Source organism: Eurosta solidaginis, chromosome X, assembly GCF_040869045.1.
Source record: "Eurosta solidaginis isolate ZX-2024a chromosome X, ASM4086904v1, whole genome shotgun sequence".
Taxonomy (NCBI): domain Eukaryota; kingdom Metazoa; phylum Arthropoda; class Insecta; order Diptera; family Tephritidae; genus Eurosta; species Eurosta solidaginis.
The window spans coordinates 160,840,234-160,856,321 of NC_090324.1; the positions used below are offsets into that span (position 1 = coordinate 160,840,234).

The 16,088-nt window shown below is 39.8% G+C and overlaps 1 pseudogene; it reads left to right on the top strand.

The window, feature by feature from the left end:
• The first annotated feature begins 4,065 nt into the window (after positions 1-4,065).
• On the top strand, positions 4,066-14,886 carry LOC137235226 (cap-specific mRNA (nucleoside-2'-O-)-methyltransferase 2-like; annotated as a pseudogene).
• Positions 14,887-16,088: the final 1,202 nt, after the last annotated feature.

Here is a 16,088-nt window from a genome sequence, read left to right on the forward strand (position 1 = left end):
ATACCCATATCGTACAAAATAAATTCTAGGGTCACCCCTGGTCCACCTTTATGGCGATATCTCGAAAAGGCGTCCACCTAGAGAACTTAGGCCCACTACCTTTTAAAATTATCATTAACACATTTCATGCATCAGAATTCGTTTTAGAGGTATGGTTCCTTCGGTAAAGTTTCTTATTTTGATCCCTAGAATACGATTTTCACAGAGCAATGAGCGATTTTTAAATCGACCCGCCCTAATATATATATATATATATATGGGGTATTCCATCCCATTTCGACCAATTTTGAACCCGACCCCTTTAGAATTGGCTGAAAGTTTTTCTTCTTTTTCTAGCTTAAGAAAGACGTTTTTCAGAATTTTTTCAAAATTTTTCATCCAACTCAAAAAAAAGTTATGAATTTAAAAAAAACATCGTTTTTGTTTTCAAAATGCTATAACTTTTTCAAAAATTGACCGTTTGGGATCTCCTTTTTTTTAATTTTTTTAAATGTACTTTTCGGAAAAAATGCAAAAAAATGTTTAAAGTTTTTTTTTTTAATTTTTCAGTTTTTCGAGATTTTTCGAATTTCGCCATTTTTTTTTTTTCTTATAAAAAACTTCAATCAATTCTGCAATCATCCCCACTAATCGCGGAGTGGGCCGATTTTTTTTTATATTTTTTTTTATTTAATTGAAAAAAAAATTTTCAAAAATAAAAAATTTTTTTTTATCAATTTTATTTATATAACAAAAAAGTGTAAGAAAATGATTTTTAAGTATTCTTTTCTTTATATATTGTGGTAATCTACGATTAAAATGACTCGATTTCGCTGTCCAGCAACTGCATTAGGCCGGTATACACATACATTCGTATTCAATACTTATCTACGTTTATTAAAATAATTTCATCGAAATATCATGGCATCAAATAAACAATTCGATCGATGTTGCAATCCTTTTGAAAAAAATTGGTTTGCGTCCAGCGACTGACGCTATGAAATTAGTGTTAGGATTAGGTGATTATTATTTATTATGCAGTTCATGTCGTAAAGAAGCTTCGAAAATAGTTAAGCAACCCGCAAGTAACAGTTATGAAAACAATTATCAGATTGATAGTGACAGTAACACAGATGATTTACAATAAACCTCGGTATCCGAAGTTAGCGCTGAAACTCAATTACCTGTAATAAACCGTGCTTTACAACTGTTCGGCCGGGGTGCGTCTGATCCTAGCGATAGGTGGGCGCACCGGGTCGATCTCAGTGGGAATAGGCATATGGGTATAAAAATAAGAGAATACGAGATTTCTCTTTATAATAGGTGCGTTTTATTATGTAGAATTAAGAAATAAAAGGATTACAAATTACCTTAGTTTATTGTGATCAGAACGCAGAGATCGCTGGCGGCAGATGTGTACGCGTTGGCTGTTAGAATCCAAGAGGCCGGTTGTATTGAAAGCTACAACCGTTGACCTGCAAAATCCTCCGTTTTGGAGGGGAAAGGCACCCACAAATCAACCCCGACATGCATATGCATGAGTGCCGACAAAAAGCACATATACACGTGCATGTACATGCATGCACATGCATGTGGCGGTGATGGTGTGGGTGGTTATAAATTAAAACGAGTATCGAGCATCGATTTGCAGAGTTGCATTGGGGGATCGCAATCGGATACCGAAAAGTTAGGCATCCTGCCTAAACATGCCGGCCCCCCTTGCGATACGCAACATCGTTTTACCCCACCGATCTCCGACCGCTGAAAAGCAACGAGAAAAATGTTTGCATTAAAACTAAACTTAACCTAAATCGCGTATTTCGCCAGCGTTGCGGGTGACCGGGAGTCCTGCCCGACTTGCGCAGCATGCCACCTAAGCTAGGATGAAAAATAAACATTAGAAGTGGAAGAAAGTGAATATTTCTTGCCTTTGGTTATACATAATTCTTAGACATATATAGAATCCATGAAGTGATATGACGTAGAAGGTCAATCGTGCTGGACGAAGAGGCCGAGGTCTCCGTTCCAGACTGGCAAAAAAATTTTTTTTGTTGGACGGAGAGGCCGCGGTCTCCGTTCCAGATTCGCATTATTTTTGTTTGGTTGGACGAGAGGCCGAAGTCTCCGTTCCAGACTCGTATTATTCTTGTTTAGGTTTTTCTGGGCTGGACGAAGAGGCCGAAGTCTCCGTTCCAGCGTCTAATGTATCGTGTTGCTCTCGGGGCGACTGCCTTTTTTGTTGGAGGAGGTGTGGCATCTTTTGAGGTGCCAGGGCGAGTGACCGTGAGGTTGGTTGGGTGAAGCGGAGGTGTTTTATTACAAAACGTATGTTAAAATAGATGAATTAAGTGCATATGCGAAGCATATTATTAAATACAATTCCTACCAAGCAGAGATGCGTTATTTACGTTCACCTGACATAAATTTGCAGATTGGCGATGCGTTCTCCGCGACGCGTTCTATCTGCGCGTACCATTATGCTAAATGTACCATGCAACTCTGTCGTGTATTTCTTGGTTAGCTGACAGCTGGTATGGTGAATTTGTGGTGTGCGAGTATATATACATATATGTATTTGCTTGCCCTTGAAAAAAACTAGGTCATTGGGGCAGTAGCACACTAGGCCGGTAGAAACAGTTGACTTTTTCCCATTTCGGGATTTTGTCGTGTCGGGATTCTTTTATTTCGGGACCCGGATTTTTTTGTACCGAGCCCTTATAATGACTGTTTGTGATGTTTGTTGTTGAAAAACAACAAGTCCTGCCCCCGCCAAAAAATAGGCAGTACCGACGGCAAAAAAAATCAAAAAATCAAAAAAAAAATTTTTTTTTTGGTTGTGTTTTTTTGTTTGTAAATGAGAGCAATTAATTTTTAAGGAGGTGTTTGCCTTTATTTTTTGTGCGTAAGTATATTCTGGGACTGCCCGGGTCAGAAAAGCCGATCCCGATTTTGTTCCTTTTGCGGGTTTTCGGTATCAGTGTGCGTCATTTGATGCAGCACTAATAGGATATGCCGAACCAAGTAGGCATACATACATACATATGTACATACGTTGGTTACAAATATGCCAACGGCAAAAGACAAAACAAATGAACATTCATACACGGTAAAGAAATCGAATGATTTTTTTTTTTTTCGTTCTTTCAATTCTTTTTACTACGGCGCTTGGAGTACGGCGCATGGACAATTAAGGAGGAAAAAATGGTAAGTTAGTTTTAATGTTTATTCTTTTGTAAAAGAATTTTTATTGTAGATTATTAATTAATAAATAAAAAAAAAAATAAATGTAAGGCGCGATAACCTCCGAAGAGATCTAAGGCCGAGCTTCTCTTCCAATTTGCGTCGTGCTCCTCTTGATTTTTCCCTACAAATTGGCCGGACGGGACCTACATGTTTTATGCAGACTCCGAACGGCATCTGCAAGGCAGATGAGTTTTCACTGAGAGCTTTTCATGGCAGAAATACAATCGGAGCGCTTGCCAGACACTGCCGAGGGGCGACCCCGCTTAGAAAAAATTTCTTCTAATTGAAAAATCTTATTTCTAAAATTTTGATGTTGCTTTGCCCGGGAGTTGAACCCAGGGCATACGGTGTGATAGGCGGAGCACGCTACCATCACACCACGGTGGCCGCCAATAATTAATATTACTTTTATTTTTCAGGTGCATGCGGTGGAGATCCAGGAGAGCTGATGGGTTTTATGTATCGTTCCCTTTTAATAATTTTATAAATTTTCTAATTTCTTTTTTTCTTTGTTTCATTTCAGATTACTATTAAACATAATTGCGTGGCCGTCGTCATGCAACAAATTAACTAGCGTAATACTTTTGTTTCCCAAACATACTTCGTAACTTTTTCCCAATTGTTCGTAGCGGAGCTTCTAAGCAATGTAATTGCTTAGAAAAAATAGATTTAACTAAATAATCTTATAATTTAAACATCGAACCAAATCACCAACCCTCAGTTATGGATTACTCAGTGGAACGTTTGGTGCCGCGTAGGCCCTTGTACCAAACTGCTGCAAGTCCCGGTGTGGATTCCCATATTACTAAAAACAAAAGGAAATAAATCGCGTATTAAACGTATAAGCGGCAAGAGGTTCAGTGGCGTTGGCTTTCCACTACGCTCAATCCGTCTTATGAAGGCAATCCTACTGGAGGCATGATTACAGATGCTCGCTTTATGTTTCACACTTTTGACATTTGGCTACTGCATGATGATTTTTCTGGCAATATTATTGATCGTGCATATATTGAGAAAATGCAGGCGAAATGCAAAGAACGTTTAGGCAGCGATGTTAACCTCATTACTGCGGATGGTTCTATGGAATGCGCTGATATCCCAGATTGTCAAGAGGAAGTTGGGCCAACGCTACATTTCGCCGATATCACAGCTGCTTTAACTATATTGGCGGAAGGTGGCTGCTTTGTAGTGAAAATGTTTACGCTTTTTGAGTCGGCAAATTGTTGTAAACTCTTCTTGCTTAATTGCGCCTTTGATGCAGTATATGTCTATAAGCCTGCTACTTCGAAGCGTGGCAATTCAGAGGTGTATGTCATATGTATTGGTTATCGTAAGCAAACACCTCACATGAGCGAGGCTTTACAATTGATGCTGAAAAATGTAAGATGTGCCAATATACTACCACTATTTCCCAAATCTTCCTTACCAACGGCTTTTCTGCTGCAGCATAAGATATGTGCGCGTCTCTTATGAATTTCCAGATTCAATCTATCGAATCAAATATTCAGGCATATGAGATTAAACCTACACAACGTCAAATTACATATGACCAAAGATTACTTCTCTGGAACGGCGCATATTTGAATTACATTGTGCATTGAATTTTTTAGAAAAATCATTAGATAATACGCATGATTTTGTGTATGAAGCAGTGTCCGCCAAAAACTGCAACGGATACTCTTGATGTACTACGTATCCATCGTGGCGGTCCATTTGCAGAATTACATAGCAGCATGTTTGCTCATACTTATAATGCAAATGCATCAGAAATTGAAAGATATCTTTGGGTGTGATCCCATATCCATTATCAAATAGACGTTATGCGTTGTGGATGGGAAGGAAATTTCACTAACGATAACCACGTTCCAAGCTCTGCCCGCCATCAACAAGAATTTTTTTTAAGACTTCGATACTATTTGCGAGAAGCTACCGAGTCAACTAGTTTTTACTAACACTGCATTTTTAACACACCTTTCAGTATCTATATCACATTATTTGTCCACACACATTTTCGAGCGTTTAACGCTGTGTGGCGAACCTCATTTCTAAGTTAAGCTGCACACCAAGAGTTCTAAGTATACACCAGAGCAAATGGATACATTGAAAAGTTTACAAACTTTGCTCGCCGACGATCCAAGTGTGTTTTGCGCCATGCCTATTGAAAATTTGCATCGTAACGAAATTACAAAAGCGCTTCATAGTTATAATAACCAACTGCTTCTGAAGAATTTTAAGTTAAGTAAATATATGTCCTTTGAGTATTTGTGTACATACAAACAGATATTGATATCAACTTAGTCTTTACGTGTAGGTACTGTGATACATGGCTCTTGGATTCTAACAGCCAACGCGTACACATCTGCCGCCAGCGATCTCTGCCGTTCTGATCACAATAAACTAAGGTAATATTGTAATCCTTTTATTTCTTAATTCTAAATAATAAAACGCACCTATTATAACGAGAAATCTCTTATTCTCTTATTTTTATACCATACGCATATTCCCACTGAGATCGATCCGGTGCGCCCACCTCTCGTAAGGGTCAGACGCACCCCGGCCGAACATTTGGTCCTGGTCAACCTTCGTCGCACATCGGATCACCAAGATCATCGACATGGTCGGAAATAAGGACTGGTTGCACGTAAATTCCGAATCAAACCCAGCAGATTTAGGTAGCAGAGGATTACCTGCGTCTGAATTGGTCAACAATTCGTTGTGGAGGCAGGGACCTTTTGGCTGCAAGAAGACACTTCCCAATGGCCAGCACAAGAAAGTGACTACCTCACCTCCGTAGAGGAAAAGAGGGCGAAGACCTGCGCAACCACAACAGTAAATACTACCGATGTTCTCCAACGCTTTTCAGACCTACCTAGGGCTTTACGGGTGCTCTCATACGTTATGAGGTTCTACCGAAGAACTCACCCCAAAACAAAAAAATCATTTCAGGTCAAGTCACCTTTAATCTCTCCTGATGAGATCAAATCAGTAACCCAACTCTTAATTAAAATCTATCAGAAACAACACTATAGTTCCGAATATAGTGATCTAAAGGTCGGAGAACCAATTGCAGGGAAAAGTGCAATACTCTCACTTAATCCCTATCTAGACCAACATGGCATCATTCGGGTAGGAGGGCGACTCGGGGCGTCAAAGGACTTAGCCTTTAATGAACGCCACTCAATCCTCCTCCCATACAACTGCCGGTTATCCCGTCTGACAGTCCTAATGTTTCATCAACAAAGTCTGCATGGGGAAAACCAACTCATGTTACGTCTGATACGCACCCAATACTGGATACCTAACATCAAAACCATGATTAGGGCAACCACTCATAATTGCAAAGTTTGCACTATACACCGAAAGCGTGCTCAGACCCAACTTATGGGTATTCTCCCTCGCGAGCGCACGACTTTCAGCCGTGCATTCACGAATACTGGAGTCGACTTCGCCGGACCATTCGACATCAAAAGTTACCGCGGTAGAAGGTGTCGACTATCCAAAGGCTATGTCTGCCTTTTCGTGTGTTTTTCCACACGAGCGATTCATCTGGAGGCCACTACTGACCTCAGCACCCCATCATTTCTTGCGGCTTTTGCCCGTTTTATATCTAGACGCGGATGTCCCAAAAACGTCTACTCCGACAACGGGACAAACTTTGTCGGAGCTTCACGATCCCTACGATCGGAATTCAAGACCTTCATCTCACAAGCGCGAGAGAACGCTGTCTCAAAGTACAGCCACCAGTCACTCACGTGGCATTTCATCCCTGCGGGCGCTCCCCATATGGGAGGGCTGTGGGAGGCTGGAGGGAAAAGCTTCAAAAGCCATTTCAAAAAGATAGCCTCACCACACAAATTCACCTTCGAGGAATTCCATACCCTCTTGTGCCGCATCGAGGCATGCCTGAACTTGCGGCCGCTCAGCCCGGCGTCCAATGACCCGACGGACCTAGAGCCGCTTACCCCAGGACATTTCCTCACTGGCAGCCATCTACTGGCTCCGCCAGAGCCGAATGCGAGTGAGAGCCCTGCCTCGATGATCAATCGGTGGCAGAAACTCAAAGCCCTCCATCACACTTTCTGCAAGCGATGGAAAACCGAATATCTCACCGAGATCCAGAAACGATACAAGTGGAAACATCCACAACCTAATCTAAAACCCGGATACCTAGTTGTTATCAAAGAGGACAACCTCCAACCCAACGAGTGGAGAATGGGGAGAATCGTCAACACACACCCAGGCTCTGATAACCGTGTGCGTGTTGTTGACGTTCATACAAACAAGGGACAACCCACTAGACCAATTACGAAATTGGTACTCCTTCCGTCCCACGACAAGGAGGATTAAATGTAAGGGGCCAAAGTCCGCCTTACAAAACCCCAAAAACCAAAACTCTATTTCCCCCAGCTACCTAAAATCAGAGGCCCAGGGTTGGTGATAGCATAGAAAGCAAATTAAGGAACCCGCGTCTTCGTGTCTCTTTATCCCTAAGCCTGCGTTTCTCCCGAGCCATATATTATAATCAACCCCCCGGTCTCGTGATGGTGCGAGTCTACCGAAGGGGAATCCAAAAAAACGTACTACGCGATGGCAATGGGGAAAGGGAGCGCGGGACATAAAGACGCGTTCAACCACGCGCCGTGATGCCCCGCTATCCCTAAGCTTGTGTCTCTCCCGAGGCCCGAATTATAATCAACCCCCCGGTCTCGTGAAGGTGCGAGTCTACCGGAGGGCGATCCTATATCTTCTCTTTTTTTTGTTCTCTACCCCCGGTCTCGTGTCGAGTCTACCGGAGGGAATCCTACACCTGACTACTGGTGGGCAATGGGGAAAGGGAGCGAGACGCACGAAGACACGGGAGAGCTTGCCAAAAGCTCGCAAACAAAAAGCATTTTTTTTCTGTTTTTTTTTTTAACAATATTAACCGGGGGCCCCCTGAACAGGAAACCCAGCTCTCATTCACCCGGAACGAGGCCAACCAACAACCCTAATGCAGATCCCTCATCTGCCACAAAACACTTATTTCTTTTATCTTTCCAACATCAACACCCAAATTCACTCGCTCACCTCGAGCGAGGTCACCAGAAACAATCCCACAATTCACTCGTTATCCCATAACGAGGACACCAGAAAAGCCTACCGCAGAAGGGCGAACCGATCTGCCACTCGCTCCCCCGAGCGAGGACTCCAGAACCCTAACGCAGACTAACGGTCTGCCACAGAACGTAAACGTCCTCGGCCCACAGAATTTAGTTTCCGGATAGCTGATAAGTACGGAACTGTGTAATCGCTTGGAACATTTCTTGCCTTTATGGAGAATTTACTAACTATGCCATGATCTATTAGAGTGGATGGACATAAGTAATTTTATGAAAAGTACAGACACCTATACCATCCGAAACCTAATTTAACATTCATCACTCCACGTCAAAATTCGCCTAGGCGATCGATTCGCGTAAAAATGTCGTTAAAATCAATGGAGATGCCATAACGAAATGTACTCATTGAGTACGTTAAGTTATTCACTTCGTATGCTCGGAACCTACGTCTCTATTTAAGAATGTGTGGAATCGTTTTATATTTGAAATATTTTGGACCTCACGAGGTAGTATCAAGTTAACGGGTTCCAAATATTCTAAATTAAAGTTTTACTCGCAACACTTCAATGGATATTTAAGCGGGAATAGCCTTCCGAAATATCAGAATAAAGGGGTAAATACTCCCTGTGTAGCAGGCCCGCACAAAAGCTTAACTCTTCCGCCAAAGTCAGTAGTGAATCAATAGCACCGTCCGTCGTCAGAAATATAGCGGACGTGCCAAGGCAGGCGCTCAGGCCCCAAAATTGACAATTCGCAATTGAATCAAAGCAAATCAAGGCATTCAAACAGTGACACAAAAGGGGGAAGAAACAACATATCAGCAACCACTACACACTAATATTTACTCACCGTCATATTCTTCCAAAGTCCCCTCGAGACTTGGGGGCGCATCGCGTTTTCCTGGTGATTATATTGCCTGTTAACATGTCAACCTTAAGTGCGCCAATGATCACCATTCAACTGCCTTTCCGTGACCACTCCGAAGGTAACCATCTTTAATTCATAAAGACTAATAGGGTCATTCGGGAACGTGCGATGCACAATACGTTGAAATTTGGTGTGATTTTCGTTCACCCAAATTTGTCGATACATCTTTTCGATGTGGCTATTGAAGACGAAACGGTATAGTCTCCAACGTAAGATAAGGATGGGTAGATCGGCTTGTAGAACTGGGCCTGGGAGGAGAATATCGTTTAGGCTATTGCCGTTGGCCGTAGGGCTCGAGGCATTGAATACTACGCGTACCTTTGTAGTGGTACTTTCTGCTTTAATAACGGCGTGGTGGGGCAGGAAGTAATGATCCGAATCGTCGGATGGGATATTCTTTTTTAATTTTCTCATATGGCGGAGCGTATCATATTCTGACAACACTCGAACATATTCTTTACATAAATCTGGGTTTTTCATTAGTCGCCCCTCATTCCGGAAGAATTGAGAGCATGCGCGTTTCAGGGACGGTCCCAAATTAATGTTATTAGGGTAATCCTGCCTGAATGGTAGTGATACGGTGTATCTTCCATCTTCATCACGTTTCGTTGTTTCCTTAAATAATTGTTCGCAGTACCTTTCCTCTTCATTTAATATTTTATTTTTTGATACATTTTCTACCTCCCAGAACGCTTTGAGTTGGTTGTCTAACACAACCTCGTTGTAAAAAGACATAATGCTCTTCGTTGGATTCGGTGATTCGATACGACCGGTTAGTATCCAACCGAACACTGTCTCTTGGGCTAAAAGTGTGTTTAGCACATTCTTTTTTATACCGCTCATTACAATTTGGGGATATATGTCTCCGCCAAGTATGAGGTCTACGTCTTCGTTGACGTAGAACCTCTTGTCTGCCAAACCAAGTCTGGGAATGCCTGCATAGTCATTGCGTTGATATGGCAGGATGGAAGATTCCCAGTGAGTTTCGCTAGAACTAGTACGGGTGTAGTCAGGCTGAAGCAGGGATCCACCGGTGAACGTAATTCGATGTTGGATGCTTCTTTCACCTGAGCTGACACCGCATTTGTGATGCCTGAAACATGGGCATGCATTTTCCTCGCTGGCAAATTGATTCTGCGTTTCAGCCTTTCAGTTATAAAGGAACATTCAGACCCAGAATCAATTAATGCCCGCGCGGAGAAGTCGGTACCATTATGGTGAATGTGTACGCGAGCAGTTCCTAAGAGCACACCTGTGCTGGAATTGGCATGGCAGGATTTGACATTCTGGTTCGTAGAAGAAGGTGGTTGTCTCGATTCCTGTCTTTTCCGTGCCTGTACCGAAGTTGATGGGGCATTATCCGCATCTTTGAACGGGCTGCGCACCGCTGGTTGCTGAAGTGTGTCCGCATGCAGGAGCGTGTGGTGACGAGAGTGGCATTTGGAACAGTTGTATGAACTGGTGCACCTCGTCACTGTGTGTCCTGGGGATAAACAATTCAGGCAGCCATTTGTGGATTTGACGAATTTAATCCTTTCTACCGGGTTTAAATCGCAAAAACGTGAACAGTTGCGTAATCTGTGCTCCGTAGATTTGCACATTTTACATATTGATTTTGTTGTTTGCTTGGTTACTTTTGTTTGAAAAGCACCAAGTCTTTTTGTAGGGGTTTCTGTCGACTGGCGCGACGCATTTGATTTTTGCACTTTAGAAGTGGCATTCCCTGTAAAACCAGACACGGTTTCAAGTGTCTGAAAACGATTTGACAAGAATTTGTCCATATCCTCCCACTTGGATATGTCCGTCTTGTGATCAATGCTCTGCTCCCATAGAGCCAACGTATTCTCGGGTAATTTTGTCGAACATAAATAAGTAATAATCGCATCACAATTTGAAACGTCAATCTGATGTGTTTTTAAGGATGCTAAACAATTATTTATGTCGCGCTGTAAGGTTTTGATCGAGCTGCCGCACTCGCTATCTATCTTTTTTAGATTAAACAAAATTTGTAGTTGTGAGTTTACGAGAACCCGCTTATTCTCGTATCTCTCACATAGGTTTTCCAGGCTGTTTCGAAGCCTTCATTTTTCAAAGGACATTTCTTGACAATGTCCTTTGCCTCACCTTGGGTTTTTTGGTTAAGGTGGAACAACTTTTCTACCGGGCTTAGGCGACTGTTGTTTTTGTAGATGGCCGTAAACAGGTCTCGAAACGTTGGCCAAGATAGGTAGTCGCCCTTGAATACCTCAGTATCGCAGGCTGGCAGGCGGATACTGTGTTCGCGCGCGCGTTCTCCCTCAGGTTTGACTACCCTATCTTTTTCCTCCTTCAATTTAGTTTGAATTTCAGCCATGTTCGACATGCATCTCAAGAATACGGCATATGCCGCTTTATGCTTGATCTTGACCGCTGCAATTTTTTTGGCGTCGAGCGTGTCAGAGCCAAGCAACTCCTCTAGCGCGTTCTCTGCTTTTTCCCACTTAGCTTGCAACTCTTTTTGCTGTATTGCAAGAGTGTGTACAGTGTGCAGAGCCGCATTGATATCATTAAAATCGGCCTCGAATTCGATTATTCGATCGGCCAATCTAATGTAGGAGTCCATGTTCATGGTTGAAAAGTAGAGAGCGAATTAACCCTGGGATATAACTTTGAAAACCTGAGCGAATCACCCAACCAACAACTATTAAAATTACGCAAAATTGATTTATTACTCTTAATTTGTTTATCTTTGTCTGACTTTGCAGATTATTTGTGCCTTAAAAAACAGAGCAGGGGGAATCAACACCAATGTGTATTGTGCCACTTCAACCTTCAATTTTATTATAAATTAAGTGCGTGCGTGTATATAAACTCGATGAAAAGTGTGAAACCGTGAAATAAATCTTATGCAACAAAGAACAAAACTGTGTAACAAGATTAATTAGAGAAATTAGTGAAAATAATGTGATGCAAAAAGAAAATTTAAATCGAATGGCGTGAAATTTTATGTGAAAGTGAGGTTATGTGTACCTCTTCCTTGTGCTGTGTCCGGAGAGCCTTACCGCTGGTGGGGGGACAGGCCAGATAGTCACAAGGATTCTTAACAACGTTAATGATCCGCGTTTGCACTTATTTTCTTTTTGGCACTACACAGTTTTTTCACACTTTTCGCGGTCAGTTACAAGCAGGTATGGCACCTCAAATGGATTTTTCGCACTTTTTATTTATTATTTTTAACCGAAAAAAATGTGGCAAGAAATATTGCACTTACTTTGAACTTTTTGGTGATTTGTATTCCGGTGTGGCAAGTATCTTGTGGTGTTGCAGCGGCTTCAGCTGGCTGTCGCTTGCTCAGTGTTTTTGCAAGATGTTGTTGTAGTGTATCACCAAGCGTGTTTATCAGAATTGTTGAGTATCAGCACAATAATTTTACCACCAAAGTGTATAACCAAGCTTGCATATAATGGTTTTGTACGGATGTGGACTGTATATAGGTACTGTATTCCAAATTCCTGGTGAAGAGGGACCAAATGTTCGGCCAGGGTGCGTCTGATCCTTGCGAGAGGTGGGCGCACCGGGTCGATCTCTGTGGGAATATGCGTATGGGTATAAAAATAAGAGAATACGAGATTTCTCTTTATAATAGGTGCGTTTTATTATGTAGAATTAAGAAATAAAAGGATTACAATATTACCTTAGTTTATTGTGATCAGAACGCAGAGATCGCTGGCGGCAGATGTGTACGCGGTTGTATTGAAAGCTACAACCGTTGACCCGCAAAATCCTCCGTTTTGGAGGGGAAAGGCACCCACACATCAACCCCGACATGCATATGCATGAGTGCTGACAAAAAGCACACATACACGTGCATGTACATGCATGCACATGCATGTGGCGGTGATGGTGTGGGTGGTTATAAATTAAAACGAGTATCGATTTGCAGAGTTGCATTGGGGGGATCGCAATCGGATACCGAAAAGTTAGGCATCCTGCCTAAACAACAACTGTTGAATCAATCACCAATTCCATCAAGAAGGTCAAAAGACAATCAATTTTTGTACAACTAAATAAATAAACTATCTGAGAGCTTGAAAAAGGATTTTCTCTCTTCTACTGATGAAGAATCGATCGTTAATGATGTTGAAAATTTTCGTGCTTTAATTAAAATGCTGTGTGACAAATTCAACGATAAAGAAACGGAAAAGTCTTTGAAAATACAAATATTAACATTATTACCAGAAAAATGGACTGAAAGGCGTATTTGTGAAACTATGAATTCATCAAGACATATGACAAAGGCTAGCGAAAATGTTGGTTGAAGAAAAAGGTATACTTTCAACACCTGAATCGAAATTATGTATATATAACGTAAAATTAATATTTGAAATACAATTGAAAATTCAATTACATCTTTTTTATAGGGAGGAAAATTGAAGATGAAGGAAAATTGAAAGTTCAAAATTTTTATAACCATGATGAGTACAGTGCTCTGATGCCAGGTATGAAAGACTTTGTTTCAGTTCGAAGTGACGATGGTAATCGAGTGCACGTCCAAAAAATTCTTGTCCTGTCTAACTTAAAAGAATTATACCAAAGTTTTCGGGAAGTAAACGCTGCAGAGAAAATTGGATTTTCGAAATTTGCTTCTTTGCGACCTAAACATTGTGTGTTAGCAGGGGCAAGTGGAACACACACCATCTGTGTAGGTACGATCCATCAAAACGTTAAATTGATGACGCTTGGTAAATATCAAATTTATTAATAATTATAAATGCGTAAATTTTCATTTAACTTAATCATTTCAGGTGCAAATATTAATTCTTTAACAAGAAATGCAGAAAAGCCCGTTCAACACTATAGCGATTGCTTGAGCATGATTATATGTGAAACTCCATCGTTTCAATGTTATTTGGGTAGATGTAGTAGCTGTCCAGGGGTAGATGAATTGATTAATATTTTACTGACATATTTTGAGAACCACGAAATTGAGAATACTACCTATAAATATTGGAAATCAAAGCCGAGAAGCAGTTTAGACGCTTTTATTAAGCCTAAAGAAGAATTTGTTGAAGATTTTTGTGGTGAATTAAAAACTCTTCTACCTCACTCATTCATCGCCAAAGAACAAGCTAAATTTTTAAAAACGTTGAAAGAAACATTAAAACCAAATAAATTTATTATTATTTGTGATTTTGCAGAAAATTACGCATTCGTAGTGCAAAATGCGGCATCTGGTTTTCACTGGAACAATAACCAGGCAACAATTTTTCCGGTAGTAATTTATTATAAAGTAAATGGCAAACTTGAACACAAAAGCTTAGCAATTATTTCAGATTGTAATAATCATGATGCCATTGCTGTTCATGTTTTTATTAAAATAATTACTGATTACGTGAAGAGTTTTCCTGAACGTTGTGACAAGATTTATTATTTTTCTGATGGAGCTCCTCAACAATTTAAAAACTTCAAAAACTTTGTAAATTTATATTATCATGAAGATGATTTTGACATTCCTGCCGAATGGCACTTTTTTGCGACTGCTCATGGCAAAGGTCCGTGTGATGGTATTGGTGGCATTACCAAACGATATGCAGCAAGAGCAAGTCTCCAACTCGCGGTTGGTAATCAAATAATGACACCTGAAGGGCTTTTTAAATGACTTCTGATCCGGACAACTTGCCAAACATTACAGTCAAGTTTTCCCCAGAAGATGATTATAATACAGCAGTAAAAGATTTGAATGAAAAATCGATTACAGGAACTCAACAATTACATTGCATAATTCCTGACAAAAATGGTTGTTTGTATGTTAAAAACTTTTCAAATTCAGAAGAATAAAGAATTTGTAAAATATTTAAACGCCAGAAAATAAATTCATAAGTTGTTACATTATTTTTAGAAAACTTACATATTTACTGTGTCAGTCATTAATCCTGGTTATTTTAATCGTAGATTACCATAATATATAAAGAAAAGAATACTTAAAAATCATTTTCTTACATTTTTTTGTTATATAAATAAAATTGATAAAAGAAAAAATTTTTTTTTTGGAAAATTTTTTTTTTCAATTAAATAAAACAAAATATAAAAAAAATCGGCCCACTCCGGGATTAGTGGGGATGATGGCAGAATTGATTGAAGTTTTTTATGAGAAAAAAAAATAGCGAAATTCGAAAAATCTCGAAAAACTGAAAAATTAAAAAAAAACTTTAAAATTTTTTTTTTTTTTAATTTGTTTTTAAATGTACTTTTCGGAAAAAATACAAACACATTTTTAAAGTTTTTTTTAATTTTTTAGTTTTTCGATATTTTTCGACCCCTTTAGAATTGGCTGAAAGTTTTTCTTCTTTTTCTAGCTTACGAAAGACGTTTTTCAGAAGTTTTTAAAATTTTTTCATCTAACTCAAAAAAAGTTATGAATTTTTAAAAAAACACCGTTTGTGTTTTCAAAATGCTATAACTTTTTCAAAAATTGACCGTTTCGGATCTTTTTTTTTTTAATTTGTTTTTAAATGTACTTTTCGGAAAAAATTAAAAAAAAATTTTAAGTTTTTTTTTGTAATTTTTCATTTTTTCGAGATTTCAAATTTCGCCCTTTTTTTCTCATAAAAAACTTCAGTCAATTCTGCAATCATCCCCACTAATCCCGGTGTGGGCCGAAAAAAAATTTTTTTTATTTAATTGAAAAAAAAACTTTAAATTTTTTTTTGTATTTTTTCCGAAAAGTACATTTAAAAACATGTTTAAAAAAAAAGTTATAGCATTTTGAAAAAAACACCGTCAGTCGCTCCAACACAAAGTATCCTGATTTGTTTACTTGATCGAATACTGGCGCATCGATTCGGATGTAGCTTAACTAGA